The sequence below is a fragment of the Mustela nigripes genome, chromosome 13 (genome assembly GCF_022355385.1).
Source record: "Mustela nigripes isolate SB6536 chromosome 13, MUSNIG.SB6536, whole genome shotgun sequence".
Taxonomy (NCBI): Eukaryota; Metazoa; Chordata; class Mammalia; order Carnivora; family Mustelidae; genus Mustela; species Mustela nigripes.
The window spans coordinates 118,000,758-118,013,561 of NC_081569.1; the positions used below are offsets into that span (position 1 = coordinate 118,000,758).

The 12,804-nt window shown below is 42.4% G+C and overlaps 1 long non-coding RNA gene across 1 annotated transcript in view; it reads left to right on the forward strand.

Annotated features, from left to right (window-relative positions):
- The window catches only part of LOC131998875 (uncharacterized), a 44,704-nt gene that overhangs the window by 14,410 nt on the left and 17,490 nt on the right, over positions 1–12,804 (forward strand). The window contains exon 2 of the long non-coding RNA XR_009398908.1: positions 2,296–2,395. This is a non-coding gene — a long non-coding RNA (uncharacterized LOC131998875). The remainder of the gene's footprint in view (positions 1–2,295; positions 2,396–12,804) is intronic.

Genomic DNA, 12,804 nt, shown 5'->3' on the forward strand with positions numbered 1-12,804 from the left:
CGGGAGCCCCAAGGTGCTCGGGTCATTTGGGGGTAGTGGCACCTTAAGTGGCCTGTGGGCTGGAGGTCCCTTCTCAGCCCAGTTGACCCCCAGCCATGGGATGCGTGAGCTTCTCCCAACAGCAGGGAGGGAGGAGGGCAGAAGGATGTCTTCCCCTGCTAAGCCTGGCCTCAGATTGGGGGGCAGTTGTTTCATGAGTGTTTCAGTGATTGGCAAGTAACTTAGAAGTATGATGTGGCCAGCAGAACGAAAACAATTGTTCTATTTGCTCTCACTTATTAATGGTGTGTCTGGAAGAAGTTCCATCTTTTTCCAGAACCTTCATTTCCTCAGTGAGAAATGGGCATCACCACACACCTGGTTTATGACCAGGCACAGTTACGCACACAGAAATATCGTGGCGCTGTCAAGTCACAAGAGGGAGCCAGGGCTAGCTGGTTCTTTCTGGGCCGCTGTTGTGACAAGGTGGTACCTGCTTGAAGATATGTTCGAAGTGCATAAAGTATTGTGTGTCAACCTGTCCTTCTCAGAGACTTCAGGAAATGGATTTATTCCTGAGCACGCTCTGGAGTTCATGGGAGATGCTGAGATAAACTATTTCTGCCTTCAAGGGACTTATAATGAAGTAAGGGAGTTAAGTCCTTTAATAGCTACTTAAATGTACTAATACATGACCTTGATGTCCACTGTGATCTCCTAGCCCTTTAAAATCTAAATAAGATTGGCTGAAATCTCTTAATCAGTCTTCCATGCAAGACCAAAACCGTTCCCAGGATTTGTGAGGAGTCCTAGGAGAATCACAGCCCCTTAGTCACAGGTCAGCTTTGAGTTCTGGCCACAATTTCAGGACTGGTGCCCTGTCCCTCCTGGTTGGCTACCTCAGTGAACCTGACATGGGGCATCCTGGATTCCCTTCCTAAACCCCAACTCAGACAAGGCTGTGTGTGTGTGTGTGTGTGTGTGTGTGTAGCTGACTTTATTGGAGCTTCAGGAGGAAGGGGACACAAAGGGGTTTCCGTTGCAAAATTGCACTACTTAAAGTTGAGTGTTGCAGGGCGCCTGGGTGGCTCAGTGGGTTAAAGCCTCTGCCTTCGGCTCCGGTTGTGATCCCAGGATCCTGGGATCAAGACCCACATCAGGCTCTCTGCTCAGTGGGGAGCCAGCCTCTCTGCCTACTTGTGATCTCTGTCAAATAAATAAATATAATATTAAAAAAAAAATAAAGTTGAGTGTTGCATCAAAAACTCCCAGCCCCCCTTGACCCTAAGGATGTCATCACCTGGTGCCCAGGCCCCGTCCCATCTCACTCACTCTTGCTTCCCTTCTGCTTGTCACGACCCTCCCCACCCCCTCCTCCAGATTCTCTCCTGTATCCAAAGCCTTCACCTGCCTCTCTGCAGAGCAACTCCTGTCTCTAATACGCCTTCCAGGCTCACTTCCAGAGCCCCCCCACCCCAGATCCAAACTCTTCTGGCAGGGGGCGATCCCGGGAGGGGCTGGGTCTTCAGAAAGCCAGCTCTTTACAGCAACCACGAGTCTCCATTCCCCAGAGTCTGGGCCTTTGGAGACAGGACGAGACAGATTCCTGTCTGAGAGATCGGGCAGGAAGGATATGAGCCTGGGGCCAAGACAGCAGGGACCAAAGCCTCTGGCAACCAGTATACAGCCTGCAAAGCGACAGACCCAGGGCAGTCATACAGGAAGGACAGAGGGACAGAGAACCTGGTTTCTCCGCAGCATCAGACTGGCCCCTAGTTTGTTTACCTTTTATTCAACTAGTTTATATATACACACACATACACACATTTATATGCATAATGTTTATATATATAATTTTATACATTTGTATTTTCTAATATATTTATATATTATGTATGTACAAACATATGTTATTTAATACTTATCACTGTATAATATGTATAAAATCTATTCACTGAGATATGTAAATATATATTTGTATTTTTATTCACATACTGCATGCGCCCATGTACATTACCAGGCACCCAGGCCTTGAAGCTGCCCTGTGGGAAGCACTCTTCTGACTACTATCTGCACAGATTTGTTTTACCTGTTTGGGGACTTTATATAAATAGAAGACTAAGGTGCATCCTCCTTCATGTCTGGCATCTTCCAGCATTTTATTTGGGCAAGGCATCGCCATTTTTGGATGCGGTCACATATAGCACATCATCTTTACTGTGTGACTATCCCATAATTTATTTCTATATTCTATTGTGGCGGGACATAGGTTGTTTCTAATCTGGAGTGACAATGTGGCCTCTGCTTTTGAACCAGATACTTGCAAAGGGCCAGTTACCTGGAAGGAGATGCTGGACACCAGAGGGAGTCATTCGTTCACTCAGCAAACATCTGTGGAGTACCTCCCATGGGCCAGGTAGGTGGACAAGTGCTAGACACCAAGGTCAACGTGACCCAGCCCTCAAGGAGCTGACCGTCTGTAAGGGAGGCAGATGAACGTGGAGACAGACGGGTAGAACACAATGACTTAGAGCTTAGACAGGGGTAGAGAGGAACCAGTAAAGGGAAGGCTTAAAGGGAATCAAGCAAGGGGAGTGTGTTCAAGGAGAAAGAACAGCGTGTGCAAAGGACACATTTGTAGAACTTGAAGCTTCCGGTTACTGAAGCCTCAAGAATGGGGTGGGGAGGGGGGCGAGGCCAGGTGGTATTGGTAGGCTGGGGCTGGATCTCGAAGGAAAAAGAGAGCCATTTTAAGGAGCGAGGATTTTTGTTGAGATCAAAGAGACTCCATCTAATTAGATAAATAGCATCCCCTGCTTTGCCTTGTAGAAGCCCCTCGTGGCTGTGGCAAGGGGTGGACGGAACAAGGCATGCAGGGAGACAGACGGACAGACAGGACAGATGTGGCCAGAGAAGAGGTAGCAGACCTGAGCCCCTTTCCCCCAACCCTGGCCCCTGACAGGGACTTCACAGTGTAGCCTACAAGGTGATTGATTTGCCAGAGACCGAGAACGGTGTCCTTCACAGGACACATTTGCAGGGGGGTGGGGAGGGGGGGCATCCCACATGCTTCCACTACATTCCTCCGCTGTTTAGTCTGGAAGCCTCCAAATTAAACTCCCATCTGACCTTTCCGTGTTTCTGGAGCCCTCTCTTCCCATTTGGCATTCTGATCCTTGATGGCTATTTCCTCCAGAGCTGGGCTCTTCCAAGTCACGGAGACGGAAAGAGAAGGCTGGGTCTTGCGTCGTGGGGAAAGAGGCAGCTGCTGGGCCACGTTGCCCCCGCCTTGCTTACGCTGCATTTTTGGGTGAGCTGTTCTTGTTTAATGTAAGCAGAGCAAATCCATCCATAGCAAAATCAGAGAAAATAACTTGTTGATGTGTAAACCAGGATGTCACAAATAACCCAGTTTGTTTAATTATAGCAGACTGAGTGCTGTGAGCAGGGAAGGGGGTGGTGTCGGCGGTGGTGCTGAGAGAAGGGGAATTCAGGATACCACCGCCAGCGGCCCGCAGGCCTGCCGAGGAGACCTGGAGGAACATGTGAGCGCCGGGAGCCACGTGGATAAAGTGGGGCACATATGGAGCATGAGTCAACCTCATCGGAGTGGGTAGACGGCTTTCGGTGCTAATGGGCGTTTGCTGTAGAGTCGCTAGACAGAAAAATTAAATCATAGGTAAAAGGATAAAAAAGATACATGGAAATAATAAGGCTGTGAGCGTAGGAAATTTCGGCTTTATGACTAATTGTTTTATGAAGAAGTTTGTTCTTCCCTGTGAAATGCACCAATGTGGTAGAAGGCTGAGGACACTGGGCACGGGAAGAAGGGTCTCCCCACCCCATCTACCATTAGCTCCTTTTTCCATTTCAGGAAGAACACGGAAACTAGGACTTTAGGAAAGTCAGAAGGAGTGTATTATAGCATTTAAGATCATGGCTTTGGGTTTAGGTAGGCCTGTGTTCAAGTTTCTCTTCTCTTCTACGTGACTCTCGGAGTTAGCTCTCCTTAAATCCCTTGGCTGGTCATCGAGTGTTAGAGCAATCCAACTCGAGAGGCATAGACACACTCTTAGCCCTGTGCCTGGCACAGAGGTAAATATCAATGAATAAAATATACAGGTCTACCCCACTTTTCTAAAGTTCACATTATGTCATTTTGCTTTTACAAAAGATTGCCATCAGTACCTGTTTTCATTACCTGGAAGGAATCCAAAGAGGAGAACTACTTTTATGAAAAAAGGCAAAAAGCAAAAATCGTTCAATATTTGTTTTGCCTCTCAGCTCCTTCCCCTCAAAGTACACTTAGCAGCCCAGCATCAAACCACCAGAGCTTTGAACTATGTCTGTGAGCATCTGAGTTTTGTGCATCCTTACGAAGATGCGTGCTAAGGTATCAGGAAAGCTTTCATAGTGTTGCTTTCATAGCAATGCTTTACTTTCCAGTAGCAGGGGAAATTGTAGATACTCGGATGGGAGATGAATGTAGTGAACAGGGGTGTTAGGTGATTCCCTTCTGCACACACCAAGCCTCCCTCCCACCCGCATCACCTCCCAGGAGCTGCCCCGCCCCCGCCCCCTGCCTCCATTAAGTCTTTTAAGGAAGCAATCATTCCAAGTGGCTTAAGACTCTCTTTCCTAGAAGAAGGTAACACATTGGCTAGTGAATGCGACTGTAGAGCTGACATTTTTGGGAGATGACAGAACATGACACTTACCTTCAGAAATTTGGGGAAGGGCTTTTGGGAAATTAGAACTTTCCTGGGCTCATGGCACATTTGTGTTCATGGGCCTTTTTCCTCCATAAAAGAATTAAAATAAAATAAAATAAAATTATATTGTATGAGTGCATTGGCATAAAGAGGAATGTGGCATAGCTTGTCTTCTTTATTGTGTATTCATAATAATAATCATTTTTATTCTGATTTTAAAAGAAATTAAAAAATTTTTGTGGCCCCTAGGCACAGCGCTTATTGGAGGGCGGGAGTTAGTAGCATGGAAAGTAAACGCATTATCTAAGCGAAATTTTTATAAAAACAGGACAATGGATTGAGTTTTGCTTAAAGCTACCTTTATTTAAAGAAAAGAGAGCTTTTTACCTGGATACTTTTGTTGCTTTTGTGTTTTCTTTCATGGTTAAAATTGGCTTTCCCTTAGGAAATGATCTTTAAATTACATAGTAATTTTATTTTATTTATCTTGTTTTTTAATGCATTGTTAATCTGACAAGATAAAAACAGCCCTGGGCTTACCTATTGCTTTTGCCTGCTTGCTCCTTCCTGGCTTGCTTCTTTCTGTAGGTAACAAGGTTCCTTTGTTGAGCCACCCCTCCCCCACTCTCTGCAATTCTGCTTTAGGTGGGGCTGGGCACACCCCCTTGAACTGGCCAATCAGAGTAGTCCTCCTGGGCCCTGATTGGTTCAATGATAATAAGCACCTGATTGCAGACGGGCCAATGGGAGCCCAACCTGGAATTCTTGTGGGTGATGTGGAGGAGCTCTTTTCCTTGGGGGGATTCCTGGCTATAAAAGCAAGTTTAAGTTACCTACTCCCAAGGGCTGCCAATGGTAAATGCCCACGAAAGAGTGAAGCCCTCACAGAGAAGAACAGAGCAAAGAGAGAAGTGGAGCTCTGATAGCATCAGTTGAACCCCTGGATTTAGTTATGCTTGAAGCTAGTTAACCCTTGGAATTTGAATTACAGGAACCAATAACTTGTTGTTGTTGTTGTTAAATCCATTTAAATTTAGTTTTTTTAAAAATCAAAACAAAGAATTCTAATACAATTGACGACCTCAGATTTTATTTTTTTTAATGCCTTATGAAATACACATATGAATGTCAGAGAATGTTTGTTTTATGCCTACCTAGAGTAAGAGAAGGATGTTCCCAGGCATGTTCAACCAGTATTTCCACTTGGGTCACCTGGCTTTGGCAGCAGCCCCCTCTTCCTTTTATCTGACTTTTAAAAAGTTACTTTAAGGGACACCTGAGTGGCTCAGTGAGTTAAGTCTCTGCCTTCAGCTCAGGTCATGATCTCAGGATCAAGCCCTGCATGGGGCTCTTTGCTCAGCAGGGAGCCTGCTCCCCCATCCCCCTCCCACTGCACACCCCCCCCCCACATGTGATCGCTCTCTCTGTCAAATAATGACTTCAAGACTTCCTTCATCAGCAACAGGCTGCCTTGATATTCTTCTGAATAAAAATATGACCTCTTTTTGTTTATCAGGAGCAGATGGAACAGGCCTTCCCTCCACTGTGTCCCAGAAATGTGCTATTTGAGAACTTCCTCCTTAAGAGGAAAATCAGCGAGCAATGACAATCGATGTGTGTGATTCATTCACTACAGGCAGGACACCTCGACGATGGTGTGGTCCATAGACCATAGCATGGGCATTATCCAGAAACTTCTTAGAAATGCAAATTCTTGGGCCCCACCCTTGATTTACTGAGTTAGAAGCTCTGAAAGACTATTTTTGTGACCCTGAGAACCAATGGCTTAGGGGTTTCCTCTTTCAGTTACTATAGACACAGCTGCTGGATGATTAAAATCAAGCCTGAGTAACTGTTGTAGAATCACTCCGGATTTGAGCATTTGCTTCTCACTTTGAGGATCAGAAGGGTCAAGCTATAATAAATTGGCTATTTTCTCTTTTTTTCCTTTTTATTCATTAGAATTTTGCTAAATATACATTCTGTTTGTATTTTTTCTTCTCTTCAAGCATTTTTTTTTTTACACTCTACTCAGCATATTTGACTGTATATATTTCCACCAGTGTTGAGAGCCCATCATTATCTATGACCTACTGCCATTTAGAAGATTAGACCTTGTGGCGCACCTGGGTGGTTCAGTTGGTTAAGCACCTGGCTTGTGATTTTGGCTCAGGTCATGATCTCACAGTTGTGATGATGCAGCCCTGTGTCAGGCTCTAAGCTCAGTGGGGAGTCTGCTTGGGATTCTCTCTACTCCTCCCTGAATGCTCTCCCTCTGTCTCTCAAAAAAAGGTTAGACCTTGATACTTCATTGTGTCCCCCCCCCCCGCCCCGAACCCTCACCTCCATTTAGTCTCCTTTCACCCATTCCCAAGCTTTGTTGAAATCTTTTGATTTCAAAACAGAGAGTTTTTTCTTAACAGTTCATTAAACTTTGTGGCCATGTTTTTGATGGTCATTTGGACTTTACTGCTTTTACACATTTAAAACCACACTTCCTTGACTTGAAACCTATCTTCCTCTTTCTTGGATTCATTTTTCCTATTGGTGGAGTGCATCCCCTAGAGAATCTTTCAGAAAGCACTCGTGGAAAGAAACTTTCTGAGTCCTTGTTCTTCTAAAATTGTTTCTATTTTGTACTTAAATAATTTTTTGCTTGGGTATAGAACTCTAGATTCAACATTTTTTTTTCTACAGACACTTATGGCACTACATCTTATGGAATTTTATACTTACTACCCTTGAGAAGTTTGATGTCCCTTTGTTCTTCCTTTGAAGTTAAACTATTGGGATTTTTTTTTTTTTCTTCTTCTTTGGGATTGGTTTTCTTTATTCATGGAAATTTTACTAGTATGCCCAGGGCCAAATCCTCTACACTCCTCTCTTGTGTTTGTTTTCAATACTTTGTGGATTCTTTTAGTATGAAGACTTAAGAACCTCTTTAGATTTGAATTTTTTGTGTGTAATTTTTTTATTATTTTCTCTATCCATTTTCTTTCTGGATATTTTTAAGACAGAGATTGGAACTCCTGGTTCTGTTTCTTTGTTGCTGTTGTTTTTGTTGTTGTTTTAAGATTTTTTATTTTCAAGTAACCTCTACACAAAATGTGGGGCCTGAACTTACAACCCCAAGATCAAGACTAGCACACTCCACTGACAGAGCTAGCCAGGTGCACTATGGTTCTGGGTTTTTTGTTTTTGTTTCTGTTTTTTTGTTTTGTTTTAATATTCACTTTTCTATCTCCCACATTTCAATGGCTGGAATTTTGCACTATGTATTGGGTAGTTTGCTTGTTTTAACATTCCAGTTTGTCAACGCACTCTTCATTTGTATGCATTTTATTTATCAGTCCATCACTGGTGGGGATTTTTTCATTTGAAAATGTTGCAAGCCATGGAAAATTACAGAAGATAACATAACAAACACCCATGGACCCATCACTCAGAAACAATAAATATTAATGTCTTGTCATATTTGCTCTTGTTCCTTTCTAATAAAATATTACTGATAAAAAATTGCAGTTTATTCCTCTCCCTACTAATTTATTCTTCTCTCCACTCCTTCATCTTTCCCAGAGCAATTATTGCCATAGCATTATGTGTTTACATATATATTCCACCATCACCCCTCAGTCTTTCCTAGCTTCTTGGTTTTGGTTTTGCTTTGTTTTTATTTTGTTTTAACATTTTAAGATAGTGTCACACTGGATTTACCTTTCTGTAGTTTTTTTCACTCAACAATAAGTTTTGGAAATTTTATTTAAGTTGTTGGGTATCTAGTGCATTCATTTTAACTACCATGTAATAGACCTTTGTAGGAATATGTGCAATGCATTTATTCATTCCTCTAGTGATAGATATTTCAGCTGTTTCTGAGTTTTTTTGCTTTTAGAAACAACACTTCAGAAAACACATATGTTCATCTACTTGTACATGTGTGAGAGTTCCTCTAAGGTTTATACTCAGAGAAGGAACTGCTGCATCAAATGATATACACATTTTTGATTTATTAGAAAAACTGTTAAATTCTTCTCCAAAGATGATCTACAAGATGGCATGCTTGTTATGTATTCCTGTAGCACCCTTTGAGAATTTGTGACTCCCTGCATCTTCACAAACCTTAGAAACTGTCAGACTTTTTCATTTAGGAAACCCATTTAGGATGGGTGAATTTAAAAAAGAGAGAAAGAAAGAAAGCTGATGGTTGGAAATTATATCTTCTATCGGGCTTTAGTTTTTGTTAATCAAGATTTTAGTCTCCAAGAATCCTTTTACTTAGAAGGACTACTTAGAAGAACTACTTAGAAGTTTTGTCTGTTTGTCTGTCTATCTGTTTATCTATCTATATACCTATCTGTCTGAATAGGCAGCTGTCTCAACTGTTTCTGAAGATATTAATTATATTTATTAAAAAGCCTTTCTTTCTTTCTTTCTTTCCTTCCTTCCTTCCTTTCTTCCTTCTTCCTCTTCTCCATTGCATGAATTCTGTTTCTTCAGGTGTAAATTCTGGAGGTGAGTTGGTGCTTCTATTTCATTCTGTTAGTTTTTCTGAAAGTATTGGCAATTTTTAGCATCTACTCATCCATATTTCTCAGGCTAGAGTGGATTTCTCAGCCCACCTGAGAATCCCTCTTTACTTGGCCATGCCTAGAGGTTCTTAGGAGAGAAACCTGGCTCTCCCATGTGCAGAGCAAGGGAGAAGCAGATGCAAGGGTTTGTGTGTGAGCATGAGGTCTCCCGTCCACTGCCATGGCCATGGATGGCTGGGGCACTGCTCAGCTATTCAGGCCAAGAGACTCCTCTGAGAGTCTTCTCATTTTATCAGAAGCCCCAAAGTACTCTGGTCACCCTCCCATTGCCCATCTTCTTCTTCCATCTGCTGCTTCTAGTCTTGGTGTTTGTATTGATTTGCTGGAGTGTGGAACAAATGCCACATATTGGGTGTGTTCTCACACAACAGAAATTCCTTTTCTCAGAGTTCTAGAGGCTAGATATATGGCCAAGATGATGGTGTCAGCAAGGTTGTTTCTTCTGTGGCTTTTTTCCAGAACTTGCTGATGACCTCCTTCTCCTATGTCTTTGCTTGATCTTCCCTCTGCTTGTTTATGTCCTAGTCTCTTCTTACAAGGACACCAGTCCTATTGAGTTAGGCCATCCTAACAGCTTCATTTTAACTTAATCACCTCTTTAAACACACCATCTCTAAATAGTGTCACATTCTGAGATACTGGGGTTAGGACTCTGACATATGAACTGGGGTTGGGGGGACACAACTCAGTCTGTAACTGTCCTATTCTAGCGTTCTTCTGGGAAAAACAAACTCTTTTGTGGAAGGCCCCTCTTTATTCTATCTTATTGATGCTATTGCATACAAACTGGTCAGTCTCATATGGAGGTTAGCTAATTTGTTTAATTGAATCCTGTGATCAGATATGTACTTGTATGTTTCCACATGGCCCTTTCTATTATAAACAGTTGGCAATAAACTTCTTATGGCTAAATACTTGTTCATAACTATTTCCTCTTATATAGTTTTCATAATTCAAATTAGATAGAATGTGATAGATGAATTAAGGAAATTCCTTTGCATCATAGGGATCTATAGTGATTATAACTCAAATGCCTAGAGAGAAGTAGTATCAAACACATAAGGGAAAAAGCTGTGGGACAATTTAGAATGAACAAGGGAGCTTCTAGAGTGCTGGTAATGTTCTGTTTCTTGGTTTGGGTGCTGGTGACGTGGATATGTCCAGCTGGTAAAAATACATCGAGGGACACCTGGGTGGCTCAGTCAGCTGGATGTCTGACTCTTGATTTCAGTTCAGGTCATGATCTTGGGGTCTTGAGATGGAGCCCCGTGTTGGGGCTCTGCATTGGGCATGAAGCCTCCTTGAGACTCCTTGAGATTCCTTGAGATTCTCTCTCTCCCTCTTCCTTTTGCCCCTCCCCACCCCACTCACTCTTTCTCTCTCTAGGAAAAAAAATGCATTGAGCTATCTGCTTATGATACATGCATATTTCTGTACAGATAGTATATTCTGATAAAAATTAGAAGAAAGAGAATCTGGTGAGTGGGCAGCATAGGAACACAGTAACTCTGAGCACTGCTTGCTTGGTTGGCATTGCATTTTTTTGAAGATGGTTATGAATGATATGCTTTTTGGCAATTTATTTTAATGGTCTGGTGGTTCTTAACTCTGGCTGCACATTAAAATTGCCTGGGGATGTGTTTTAAAAATACTGCAGTCCGGCCCCACTCCAGATCAGCTCAGTAAGAACCCTTTGGGTGTGGGGCTCTGACTTCAGTATTTTTACAAAGCTCCCCAGTGATTCCAGCATGCAACGGGGTTTGAGCAAAAGTGGTCTAGAAACAGAATTATTTTGATCATCTGTGTTCTGTTTAGATTTGCTCCGTGATTTCAGAATTCTTGTCAGTTTATATCAACCACTCCTTTTGCATTAATAAAAAACACACATAGAGTTAAAATGCACTTTATTACCAAACTTCCTACAGGAAAAAAAAAAAAAAAGCTTTTTTACTGTGAATGTGAATTGAGTCCCTATCCACCTCCTTTTTCTTTGAAATCATAGAAACAACTTCTTTAATAAAGCAATTTTTATAAACTCAGGAATGTGACTATTGTATTGTAGTAGGATGAAGAGTGTTTCCTCCGATGCGTTCTTAGAAGGAAAATCGTTGGTTCGATGGGTGTTTAATCTTCCAGCTTCTTGTGTTGCTCCGTTGCCCCGCCAGAATTCCCACAGATAGATAAGCAAGCTTGGTGCTCCCCAGCTTTGCTGCCTCCACACCTCCCTTACTTTTTTTTCCTTTATTTTAAAAAAACTAACACATAATGTATTATTTGTTTTGGGGATACAGGCCTGTGAACTCATCAGTCTTACACATTTCACAGCACTCACCATAGCACATACCCTCCCCAATATCCATCACCCAGCCACCCCAGCCCTCCCAACCCTTCCCCTCCAGCAACTCTCAGTTTGTTTCCTGAGATTGAGAGTCTCTTATGGTTTGTCTCCCTTTCTGGTTTTGTCTTGTTTCATTTTTCCCTCCCTTCCCCTATGATCCACTGTCTTATTTCTCAAATTCCTCATATCAGTGAGAACATATGATAATTGTCTCTCTGATTGACTTATTTCGCTTAGCATAATACCCTCTAGTTCCATCCACATCATTGCAAATGGCAAGATTTCATTGTTGATGGCTGCATAGTATTCCTGTGTGTGTGTGTGTGTGTGTGTGTGTGTGTGTGTGTGTGTGTATCACATCTTCTTTATTCATTCATCTGCGGATGGGCATCTAGTCTCTTTCCAGAGTTTGGCTACTGTGGACATTGCTGCTATAAACACAGGGGTGCATGTGCCCCGTCAGATCGCGACATTTGTATCTTTAGAGTAAGTACCCAGTAGCGCAATTGCTGGGTCGTAGGGTAGCTCTATTTTCAACTTTTGGAAGAACCTTCATGCTGTTTTCCAGAGTGGCTGCACCAGCTTGTATTCTCATCAACAGTGTAGGAGGGTTCCCCTTTCTCCGCATCCTTGCAAACAACTGTCATTTCTTGACTGGTTAATTTTAGCCATTCTGACTGGTGTGAGGTGATATCTCACTGGGGTTTTGATTTGTATTTCCCTGATGCTAGGTGATGTTGAGCACTTTTTCATGTGTTTGTTGGACGTTTGGATGTCTTCTTTGCAGAAATGTCTGTTCATGTCCTCTGCCCATTTCTTGACTGGATTATTTGTTCTTTGGGTGTTGAGTTTGGCAAGTTCTTTATAGATTTTGGATTCTAGCCCTTTATCTGATATGTCATTTGCAAATATCTTCTCCCATTCTGTCCTTGTCTTTTGGTTTCGTTGACTGTTTTTTTGTTGTGCAAAAGCTTTTGATCTTGATGAACTTCCAAATAGTTCATTTTTGCCCTTGCTTCCCTTGTCTTTGGCGATATTCCTAGGAAGAAGTTGCTGCAGCTGAGGTCAAAGAGGTTGCTGCCTGTGTTCTCCTCAAGGATTTTGATGAATTCCTTTCTCAAATTGAGGTCCTTCATCCATTTTGAGCCTGTTTTCATGTGTAGTGTAAGGAAATGGTCCAATTTCA